Raw genomic sequence first — 12,710 nt, 5'->3', positions numbered from 1 at the left:
TCCAGACAACAATGTCTTTTTCGGGGAAGGCCTTGCCTATTTTAGCATGACAATACTAAACCACATACTGCATCTATTACAATAGCATGGCTTCATAGTGCAAGAGTCTTGGTGCTGACCTAGCCTTCCTGCAGTTCATTTGGTGCATCATGAAATTAAAAATACTGCAAAGAAGATCCAAGACTGAGCTTGTATCCTGTATCCCACATAAATGAAGCAACATTCCGCTCACAAAACTCCAGCAACTGTCTTCTCGGTTCCCAGATGCATAAGGACTGTTCTTAAAAGAAGAGGGGATGCTACAAATCAGTGTATTCTGTTTTTATTTACTTTTTTGGAATTAAGATTGAAAAAAAGGTTTTGATTAGTTTTGAGGCTTACATTTTGCTGAGTGTAAAGATGTGAGGGCCAAAAATTATTAGGACTGAGCAGTGTGTGTATCTGAATGTGTTATGTTAAACAAGATGGGGCCACATGACAATGCTGAGGCATTTCTTGCACTATTTAAGCACAGAGCCACCACATGGGGCTGGCCACTTTAGGACGGGTGCTTGGCCTGCTGACACCACTATTAAGGAAAGTTCAACTCATGGCCCAGCAACTTCCAGCCAAACACATGCTTGTGTGTGCTAACCTGAAGCAGTCAATTTTACAGCAGGTTGGCTAGACCCCAGAGCAACAGTGACAGCAATTCTGCTCCTGAGTTTGCCAAGCAGCAAGCATCGCCTCCTGGAAGTGGTTGCTGGAGGAGGAGCACAACAAGATCATTGAACTGGTAGTGCTGGGGAACTGTATCATCCACATCCACCTTCCAGCAAGGATGGTGAAGGGGTCCTTGTTGGCCAGCAACCAAAGTTGCTGGATGCTCTCTCTCTCTCTCTCTCTCTCTCTCTCTCTCTCTCTCTCTCTCTCTCTCTCTCTCTCTCTATTTCTTCTTTCTCCTTCCTTTTCATGCCTTGGAAATGGGGGCCAATTTACCTGGGACCGGGTTGCAGGAACCTAGGATATCTTTGCTCCTCCTCCTCACTATTTCCGCTGTGTCTGTGCTTTTTCACAGGAACTAACAGGAGGGTTACTGTAATTGATTGGCAACAAGACAACCAAATGTTGTGCTCTCCTATAAGCTACGTAAAACACAAGCAGAGCAAAGACGAGGATCAGGTGATCAGGAATGTCTCTGTTTTCAGTCCCTTTTATATCGCTGACTTCCTCTGTCTCATCCACGTTAACCCAATACTTCTTGTTGCCTTCTGCCTTGTTTGTTGTTAGCTTTGTAGGCTAGCCTGCATCTGTGGTGCATGATAGCCAGTAGATAATACACAAGTGGTAGATTAAAAAAGCCATGCAATGACAAGAAATAGGTTGATGGGCTGAAAACGGTGCAAAATGAGAAGAAAAAATATTGATCATGTCACCAAATAGATTAAGACTAAAGTAACAAGCCTGGTTTGAAAATGTAAGAAGTAGTAAGTAAAAAATTAATGTGTGAAAGTTAAAAGTTGTCTGAAAAATAGTAAAGTAAAACACTGATACCAGAAAAATCTACTTAAGTACAGTAAAGAGAAACATTTGTACTTCATTACTTCCCACCTCTGCAGCTGCATGTCTACATTAACACTCACTTTTTTAAAGAGAGACATTCATAAAAGAGAATGAAACTGATGTAAGGTACATTTTAAATTTGCAGTGTATAATGTGAAATAACGTTTATAGCATATTACGTACTACTCTTGAAGACTTTTAAAAGGGCTACTATTTACTAATATTTTGAGTAATATTTAGGACAGTTACTTTTACTCTACTCACACATTTTTTGGGAAGTAATAGTACTTTTACTTGAGTATGACTTTTCTCTACTAAAAGAGTACTAGAATGGGAAGTTCTGCTGCCCTTACCAGCAGGATGGTACTTTTACTTTTACTGATTTATTACCTCTCATTCACCAACTAGCCACTATTTTAGAGTTCTTTTAATTTAAAGCCAGCCACCTCCACGCATCCCTCTTGCTTATTTTATTTTTTATTTCCCGTTATATTTTCTTAGATCTGTTTCTCTTAGCGCCTTGGTGATCGTCAATTGCAACTATCCTATATGGCTTTTTTGGAGATGCTAAAGTTTCCTTTAAAGCATGGTTATTGATTTTTTGTGAACAAAAAAGAGTTCTCTGGGAAGCTGAGTACTATACTGCACTAATGCTAAATAATGGTTACATGAATTAAGCTTGAACTTATGCTTAGTAATGTTATATGTTAACTGAAGCTTTACGCTCATGTTAGGTGATATTAAATACAAGATATTATTATTCAGGTTGAAGCTGGCATAAGCAGAAATTTTCTTTCATTAGTGAACTTTCATGTACCCTGTTAGGCAAGATGAATCGAGAAATCATGCGGTTTCTCTGTTTTTTCCACTTAGCTAAGCTGTTTAACCACATAGGTGGCAGACGTGTAGTAATATCTTTTCTGACATTTTCTGATGTGTTTCACACATCCTGTACCATTATACAGACTCAATGTATTTCTGACAAGTTGGGTTCAGAGAGCTGTCCATTGGAGGATTGTATTTGTTTGGACAAGGAGATCTGTAGATCATATTTGTGTATCCAGTGAAACCGCAGAATGATGGGATTTTAATTTCATGACTTTCATAAAGAGAGATATTTATTCCTGATGAAGGTCACTGACTCTAAGAAGGTGCAGTGTAGCTACACAAGAGTTTATGGGTCCATCTGCAATTAGTTCACTTTAAGAACTTGCACATTCAGTGGATTACTGATTGGCTAGGTTGGCATGTTTTGTGACAAGAGAGCTCTCTATAAAAGTAGCCAACTGCTCCTGAATCAAATATGAAACTGTAGATAAGTCCCTGAGTAACCTATTGGTAGATGGCACCAATGGCAAAATGAGTGCTAACCTGGGGGGTATTCACCAAGCTGGAACAAAAAGGTTGGACTATTTTTTCTGAGGTGTTTGAAGAAGGCTTAGGCTTGGGGCAGACTGGGCACTGCAGCAGAAACAGATGGTTATGATGTAGTCAAGGGAAGTAGGCTTGGCCATTGTGTCCATGATAAATTGTTGTTTTAAACACTCACAATACGCTGCTTTAAAGACTGGCTCATTCCAGCTGTTGCCAATGGTGAGGGTGCAAAATATTTATGAAGACTTGGTAGCACTGTGGCTATTTGGTCTGAGCATAAGGACCCAATACTTCTTGTTGCCTTCTGCCTTGTTTGTTGTTAGCTTTGTAGGCTAGCCTGCATCTGTGGTGCATGATAGCCAGTAGATAATACACAAGTGGTAGATTAAAAAAGCCATGCAATGACAAGAAATAGGTTGATGGGTTGAAAACGGTGCAAAATGAGAAGAAAAAATATTGATCATGTCACCAAATAGATTAAGACTAAAGTAACAAGCCTGGTTTGAAAATGTAAGAAGTAGTAAGTAAAAAATTAATGTGTGAAAGTTAAAAGTTGTCTGAAAAATAGTAAAGTAAAACACTGATACCAGAAAAATCTACTTAAGTACAGTAAAGAGAAACATTTGTACTTCATTACTTCCCACCTCTGCAGCTGCATGTCTACATGAACACTCACTTTTTTAAAGAGAGACATTCATAAAAGAGAATGAAACTGATGTAAGGTACATTTTAAATTTGCAGTGTATAATGTGAAATAACGTTTATAGCATATTACGTACTACTCTTGAAGACTTTTAAAAGGGCTACTATTTACTAATATTTTGAGTAATATTTAGGACAGTTACTTTTACTCTACTCACACATTTTTTGGGAAGTAATAGTACTTTTACTTGAGTATGACTTTTCTCTACTAAAAGAGTACTAGAATGGGAAGTTCTGCTGCCCTTACCAGCAGGATGGTACTTTTACTTTTACTGATTTATTACCTCTCATTCACCAACTAGCCACTATTTTAGAGTTCTTTTAATTTAAAGCCAGCCACCTCCACGCATCCCTCTTGCTTATTTTATTTTTTATTTCCCGTTATATTTTCTTAGATCTGTTTCTCTTAGCGCCTTGGTGATCGTCAATTGCAACTATCCTATATGGCTTTTTTGGAGATGCTAAAGTTTCCTTTAAAGCATGGTTATTGATTTTTTGTGAACAAAAAAGAGTTCTCTGGGAAGCTGAGTACTATACTGCACTAATGCTAAATAATGGTTACATGAATTAAGCTTGAACTTATGCTTAGTAATGTTATATGTTAACTGAAGCTTTACGCTCATGTTAGGTGATATTAAATACAAGATATTATTATTCAGGTTGAAGCTGGCATAAGCAGAAATTTTCTTTCATTAGTGAACTTTCATGTACCCTGTTAGGCAAGATGAATCGAGAAATCATGCGGTTTCTCTGTTTTTTCCACTTAGCTAAGCTGTTTAACCACATAGGTGGCAGACGTGTAGTAATATCTTTTCTGACATTTTCTGATGTGTTTCACACATCCTGTACCATTATACAGACTCAATGTATTTCTGACAAGTTGGGTTCAGAGAGCTGTCCATTGGAGGATTGTATTTGTTTGGACAAGGAGATCTGTAGATCATATTTGTGTATCCAGTGAAACCGCAGAATGATGGGATTTTAATTTCATGACTTTCATAAAGAGAGATATTTATTCCTGATGAAGGTCACTGACTCTAAGAAGGTGCAGTGTAGCTACACAAGAGTTTATGGGTCCATCTGCAATTAGTTCACTTTAAGAACTTGCACATTCAGTGGATTACTGATTGGCTAGGTTGGCATGTTTTGTGACAAGAGAGCTCTCTATAAAAGTAGCCAACTGCTCCTGAATCAAATATGAAACTGTAGATAAGTCCCTGAGTAACCTATTGGTAGATGGCACCAATGGCAAAATGAGTGCTAACCTGGGGGGTATTCACCAAGCTGGAACAAAAAGGTTGGACTATTTTTTCTGAGGTGTTTGAAGAAGGCTTAGGCTTGGGGCAGACTGGGCACTGCAGCAGAAACAGATGGTTATGATGTAGTCAAGGGAAGTAGGCTTGGCCATTGTGTCCATGATAAATTGTTGTTTTAAACACTCACAATACGCTGCTTTAAAGACTGGCTCATTCCAGCTGTTGCCAATGGTGAGGGTGCAAAATATTTATGAAGACTTGGTAGCACTGTGGCTATTTGGTCTGAGCATAAGGACCCAATACTTCTTGTTGCCTTCTGCCTTGTTTGTTGTTAGCTTTGTAGGCTAGCCTGCATCTGTGGTGCATGATAGCCAGTAGATAATACACAAGTGGTAGATTAAAAAAGCCATGCAATGACAAGAAATAGGTTGATGGGTTGAAAACGGTGCAAAATGAGAAGAAAAAATATTGATCATGTCACCAAATAGATTAAGACTAAAGTAACAAGCCTGGTTTGAAAATGTAAGAAGTAGTAAGTAAAAAATTAATGTGTGAAAGTTAAAAGTTGTCTGAAAAATAGTAAAGTAAAACACTGATACCAGAAAAATCTACTTAAGTACAGTAAAGAGAAACATTTGTACTTCATTACTTCCCACCTCTGCAGCTGCATGTCTACATGAACACTCACTTTTTTAAAGAGAGACATTCATAAAAGAGAATGAAACTGATGTAAGGTACATTTTAAATTTGCAGTGTATAATGTGAAATAACGTTTATAGCATATTACGTACTACTCTTGAAGACTTTTAAAAGGGCTACTATTTACTAATATTTTGAGTAATATTTAGGACAGTTACTTTTACTCTACTCACACATTTTTTGGGAAGTAATAGTACTTTTACTTGAGTATGACTTTTCTCTACTAAAAGAGTACTAGAATGGGAAGTTCTGCTGCCCTTACCAGCAGGATGGTACTTTTACTTTTACTGATTTATTACCTCTCATTCACCAACTAGCCACTATTTTAGAGTTCTTTTAATTTAAAGCCAGCCACCTCCACGCATCCCTCTTGCTTATTTTATTTTTTATTTCCCGTTATATTTTCTTAGATCTGTTTCTCTTAGCGCCTTGGTGATCGTCAATTGCAACTATCCTATATGGCTTTTTTGGAGATGCTAAAGTTTCCTTTAAAGCATGGTTATTGATTTTTTGTGAACAAAAAAGAGTTCTCTGGGAAGCTGAGTACTATACTGCACTAATGCTAAATAATGGTTACATGAATTAAGCTTGAACTTATGCTTAGTAATGTTATATGTTAACTGAAGCTTTACGCTCATGTTAGGTGATATTAAATACAAGATATTATTATTCAGGTTGAAGCTGGCATAAGCAGAAATTTTCTTTCATTAGTGAACTTTCATGTACCCTGTTAGGCAAGATGAATCGAGAAATCATGCGGTTTCTCTGTTTTTTCCACTTAGCTAAGCTGTTTAACCACATAGGTGGCAGACGTGTAGTAATATCTTTTCTGACATTTTCTGATGTGTTTCACACATCCTGTACCATTATACAGACTCAATGTATTTCTGACAAGTTGGGTTCAGAGAGCTGTCCATTGGAGGATTGTATTTGTTTGGACAAGGAGATCTGTAGATCATATTTGTGTATCCAGTGAAACCGCAGAATGATGGGATTTTAATTTCATGACTTTCATAAAGAGAGATATTTATTCCTGATGAAGGTCACTGACTCTAAGAAGGTGCAGTGTAGCTACACAAGAGTTTATGGGTCCATCTGCAATTAGTTCACTTTAAGAACTTGCACATTCAGTGGATTACTGATTGACTAGGTTGGCATGTTTTGTGACAAGAGAGCTCTCTATAAAAGTAGCCAACTGCTCCTGAATCAAATATGAAACTGTAGATAAGTCCCTGAGTAACCTATTGGTAGATGGCACCAATGGCAAAATGAGTGCTAACCTGGGGGGTATTCACCAAGCTGGAACAAAAAGGTTGGACTATTTTTTCTGAGGTGTTTGAAGAAGGCTTAGGCTTGGGGCAGACTGGGCACTGCAGCAGAAACAGATGGTTATGATGTAGTCAAGGGAAGTAGGCTTGGCCATTGTGTCCATGATAAATTGTTGTTTTAAACACTCACAATACGCTGCTTTAAAGACTGGCTCATTCCAGCTGTTGCCAATGGTGAGGGTGCAAAATATTTATGAAGACTTGGTAGCACTGTGGCTATTTGGTCTGAGCATAAGGACCCAATACTTCTTGTTGCCTTCTGCCTTGTTTGTTGTTAGCTTTGTAGGCTAGCCTGCATCTGTGGTGCATGATAGCCAGTAGATAATACACAAGTGGTAGATTAAAAAAGCCATGCAATGACAAGAAATAGGTTGATGGGTTGAAAACGGTGCAAAATGAGAAGAAAAAATATTGATCATGTCACCAAATAGATTAAGACTAAAGTAACAAGCCTGGTTTGAAAATGTAAGAAGTAGTAAGTAAAAAATTAATGTGTGAAAGTTAAAAGTTGTCTGAAAAATAGTAAAGTAAAACACTGATACCAGAAAAATCTACTTAAGTACAGTAAAGAGAAACATTTGTACTTCATTACTTCCCACCTCTGCAGCTGCATGTCTACATGAACACTCACTTTTTTAAAGAGAGACATTCATAAAAGAGAATGAAACTGATGTAAGGTACATTTTAAATTTGCAGTGTATAATGTGAAATAACGTTTATAGCATATTACGTACTACTCTTGAAGACTTTTAAAAGGGCTACTATTTACTAATATTTTGAGTAATATTTAGGACAGTTACTTTTACTCTACTCACACATTTTTTGGGAAGTAATAGTACTTTTACTTGAGTATGACTTTTCTCTACTAAAAGAGTACTAGAATGGGAAGTTCTGCTGCCCTTACCAGCAGGATGGTACTTTTACTTTTACTGATTTATTACCTCTCATTCACCAACTAGCCACTATTTTAGAGTTCTTTTAATTTAAAGCCAGCCACCTCCACGCATCCCTCTTGCTTATTTTATTTTTTATTTCCCGTTATATTTTCTTAGATCTGTTTCTCTTAGCGCCTTGGTGATCGTCAATTGCAACTATCCTATATGGCTTTTTTGGAGATGCTAAAGTTTCCTTTAAAGCATGGTTATTGATTTTTTGTGAACAAAAAAGAGTTCTCTGGGAAGCTGAGTACTATACTGCACTAATGCTAAATAATGGTTACATGAATTAAGCTTGAACTTATGCTTAGTAATGTTATATGTTAACTGAAGCTTTACGCTCATGTTAGGTGATATTAAATACAAGATATTATTATTCAGGTTGAAGCTGGCATAAGCAGAAATTTTCTTTCATTAGTGAACTTTCATGTACCCTGTTAGGCAAGATGAATCGAGAAATCATGCGGTTTCTCTGTTTTTTCCACTTAGCTAAGCTGTTTAACCACATAGGTGGCAGACGTGTAGTAATATCTTTTCTGACATTTTCTGATGTGTTTCACACATCCTGTACCATTATACAGACTCAATGTATTTCTGACAAGTTGGGTTCAGAGAGCTGTCCATTGGAGGATTGTATTTGTTTGGACAAGGAGATCTGTAGATCATATTTGTGTATCCAGTGAAACCGCAGAATGATGGGATTTTAATTTCATGACTTTCATAAAGAGAGATATTTATTCCTGATGAAGGTCACTGACTCTAAGAAGGTGCAGTGTAGCTACACAAGAGTTTATGGGTCCATCTGCAATTAGTTCACTTTAAGAACTTGCACATTCAGTGGATTACTGATTGGCTAGGTTGGCATGTTTTGTGACAAGAGAGCTCTCTATAAAAGTAGCCAACTGCTCCTGAATCAAATATGAAACTGTAGATAAGTCCCTGAGTAACCTATTGGTAGATGGCACCAATGGCAAAATGAGTGCTAACCTGGGGGGTATTCACCAAGCTGGAACAAAAAGGTTGGACTATTTTTTCTGAGGTGTTTGAAGAAGGCTTAGGCTTGGGGCAGACTGGGCACTGCAGCAGAAACAGATGGTTATGATGTAGTCAAGGGAAGTAGGCTTGGCCATTGTGTCCATGATAAATTGTTGTTTTAAACACTCACAATACGCTGCTTTAAAGACTGGCTCATTCCAGCTGTTGCCAATGGTGAGGGTGCAAAATATTTATGAAGACTTGGTAGCACTGTGGCTATTTGGTCTGAGCATAAGGACCCAATACTTCTTGTTGCCTTCTGCCTTGTTTGTTGTTAGCTTTGTAGGCTAGCCTGCATCTGTGGTGCATGATAGCCAGTAGATAATACACAAGTGGTAGATTAAAAAAGCCATGCAATGACAAGAAATAGGTTGATGGGTTGAAAACGGTGCAAAATGAGAAGAAAAAATATTGATCATGTCACCAAATAGATTAAGACTAAAGTAACAAGCCTGGTTTGAAAATGTAAGAAGTAGTAAGTAAAAAATTAATGTGTGAAAGTTAAAAGTTGTCTGAAAAATAGTAAAGTAAAACACTGATACCAGAAAAATCTACTTAAGTACAGTAAAGAGAAACATTTGTACTTCATTACTTCCCACCTCTGCAGCTGCATGTCTACATGAACACTCACTTTTTTAAAGAGAGACATTCATAAAAGAGAATGAAACTGATGTAAGGTACATTTTAAATTTGCAGTGTATAATGTGAAATAACGTTTATAGCATATTACGTACTACTCTTGAAGACTTTTAAAAGGGCTACTATTTACTAATATTTTGAGTAATATTTAGGACAGTTACTTTTACTCTACTCACACATTTTTTGGGAAGTAATAGTACTTTTACTTGAGTATGACTTTTCTCTACTAAAAGAGTACTAGAATGGGAAGTTCTGCTGCCCTTACCAGCAGGATGGTACTTTTACTTTTACTGATTTATTACCTCTCATTCACCAACTAGCCACTATTTTAGAGTTCTTTTAATTTAAAGCCAGCCACCTCCACGCATCCCTCTTGCTTATTTTATTTTTTATTTCCCGTTATATTTTCTTAGATCTGTTTCTCTTAGCGCCTTGGTGATCGTCAATTGCAACTATCCTATATGGCTTTTTTGGAGATGCTAAAGTTTCCTTTAAAGCATGGTTATTGATTTTTTGTGAACAAAAAAGAGTTCTCTGGGAAGCTGAGTACTATACTGCACTAATGCTAAATAATGGTTACATGAATTTAGCTTGAACTTATGCTTAGTAATGTTATATGTTAACTGAAGCTTTACGCTCATGTTAGGTGATATTAAATACAAGATATTATTATTCAGGTTGAAGCTGGCATAAGCAGAAATTTTCTTTCATTAGTGAACTTTCATGTACCCTGTTAGGCAAGATGAATCGAGAAATCATGCGGTTTCTCTGTTTTTTCCACTTAGCTAAGCTGTTTAACCACATAGGTGGCAGACGTGTAGTAATATCTTTTCTGACATTTTCTGATGTGTTTCACACATCCTGTACCATTATACAGACTCAATGTATTTCTGACAAGTTGGGTTCAGAGAGCTGTCCATTGGAGGATTGTATTTGTTTGGACAAGGAGATCTGTAGATCATATTTGTGTATCCAGTGAAACCGCAGAATGATGGGATTTTAATTTCATGACTTTCATAAAGAGAGATATTTATTCCTGATGAAGGTCACTGACTCTAAGAAGGTGCAGTGTAGCTACACAAGAGTTTATGGGTCCATCTGCAATTAGTTCACTTTAAGAACTTGCACATTCAGTGGATTACTGATTGACTAGGTTGGCATGTTTTGTGACAAGAGAGCTCTCTATAAAAGTAGCCAACTGCTCCTGAATCAAATATGAAACTGTAGATAAGTCCCTGAGTAACCTATTGGTAGATGGCACCAATGGCAAAATGAGTGCTAACCTGGGGGGTATTCACCAAGCTGGAACAAAAAGGTTGGACTATTTTTTCTGAGGTGTTTGAAGAAGGCTTAGGCTTGGGGCAGACTGGGCACTGCAGCAGAAACAGATGGTTATGATGTAGTCAAGGGAAGTAGGCTTGGCCATTGTGTCCATGATAAATTGTTGTTTTAAACACTCACAATACGCTGCTTTAAAGACTGGCTCATTCCAGCTGTTGCCAATGGTGAGGGTGCAAAATATTTATGAAGACTTGGTAGCACTGTGGCTATTTGGTCTGAGCATAAGGAGTTGCTCTCCCATTTCCTTTTTTCTCTGGAGAATAGTCAATAGCCCAGTCGAGTGTTTTATCATTGAGCATCAGCAATAATATAACCACAGTTGTGTTACAATAAAACAAGCAAAACAATATGGCTTCGTATTGCATGTACAAAACACTAAGCATATTCTGTGTTTTGTAATATATTGGTGGAAAAAATTCATTTTGATTTCACACGCCATGACCTTCAATATACTAAACACAGCCACATTAAAGGTCATGGCGTGTGAAATCTAAATAAAGATGAACATAAGTGAGTTGTTGTGTTCTGTAGTTTTCAGAGACCATTATTGAAAATTATTGGAATAACTAAGATCATTTTGAATTTGATAACTAAATATTGAAAGGTATATACAAGATTTAGAGCAAAAAATGCTTCTATCCAGATTACATCTTTTTTTTTTCCAGGAAAGGCTTTGCATATTTCAGCAAGACAATGCTAAATTGCTTACTGCATCTATTAAAACAGCATGGCTTCATTCGGCACATCATGAAAAAGAAAAATATGACAAATAAGACCCAGGAATGTTGAGCAGCTAAAATCCTGTTCAAAAAAGGGACAATATTCCTCTCCCAAACGTATGCAGGATTCTGTTAAAAGAAAAAAGAAAAAAAAAAGAAACTTTATTTAAAATCTTTAAATGGTACATTTCTCAACATTTGATATGTATTCTATATTCTATTGTAAATAAAAAAAAAATGAGATGTGTGAGTCGTTGCATTCTGTTTTTATTCACATTTTACATTGTAAATCACTTGTTTGAGAACAAAAGTTTTTTCTTTTGGCTACAGACCAGCAGAAAGTAGCTTATTGAGTAAAGCAACACAATGCATGCTTTTTCTCCCCAGTAGTCTACTAAACAAAGTGGTGAAAGAAGTGCATGTTTGATAGGTGTAAAACTGATGCTTTAAACAAGAGTAAAGTTTTCTTTGGTTGCACAATAAGACTATGCACAATATGCACAATAAGAACTAAACTTGAGCAGCTGTAAAATGTGGCCTGTATGTGTAATGACACATAAAATATGGCCTGCCTGTGTAATGCCAGAAAATGTTAACCTTTGTTTATCTCTTGTGGTTGTTTCTGTCACTTATACTGTATAAACTATTATTTATACTTCACATTAAAAAAACATACCACCATAACCAAAATGTTGCAATTACTGGAATGTGCTGGAATATCCGTAGGCCCGTTTGGCAATTTGTTTTCCTTTTAACAATTCAAAAGCTACAGGAATATGGGGAACAATTGTAGGAGAGCTACATGAACACTGGGTGAGCCATTGCTCGGTTATTCACACTTCCTGTCTCTGTCTTAACACTGTGTTGTCCTCCGAAAAGCCGGAAAATCCCAAGGAACACTGATAGCATTAGATTCAGCAAGTTAAGTAATACCGGGGGAACACAAAGGAAATGCCATGGCATTAAGACAGAGAAGCAAAATGTAAGTGCAGGCACATTTGCTACACATTAAGATGTTTTCCTGAGTAACTGAAGTGATCAAAACAGCTTTAAATATATTCTCAAGCATTTTAGTGTGCATCATTCAGCTAGCAATATAGAGCACTAATCTACCACAATCTACTACACATTACACTAGAT

Source organism: Silurus aristotelis (genome assembly GCF_946808225.1).
Source record: "Silurus aristotelis genome assembly, chromosome: 19".
Taxonomy (NCBI): Eukaryota; Metazoa; Chordata; class Actinopteri; order Siluriformes; family Siluridae; genus Silurus; species Silurus aristotelis.
The sequence above is the reverse complement of the archived record's forward strand: the minus strand, read 5'-3'. Positions refer to the sequence as shown.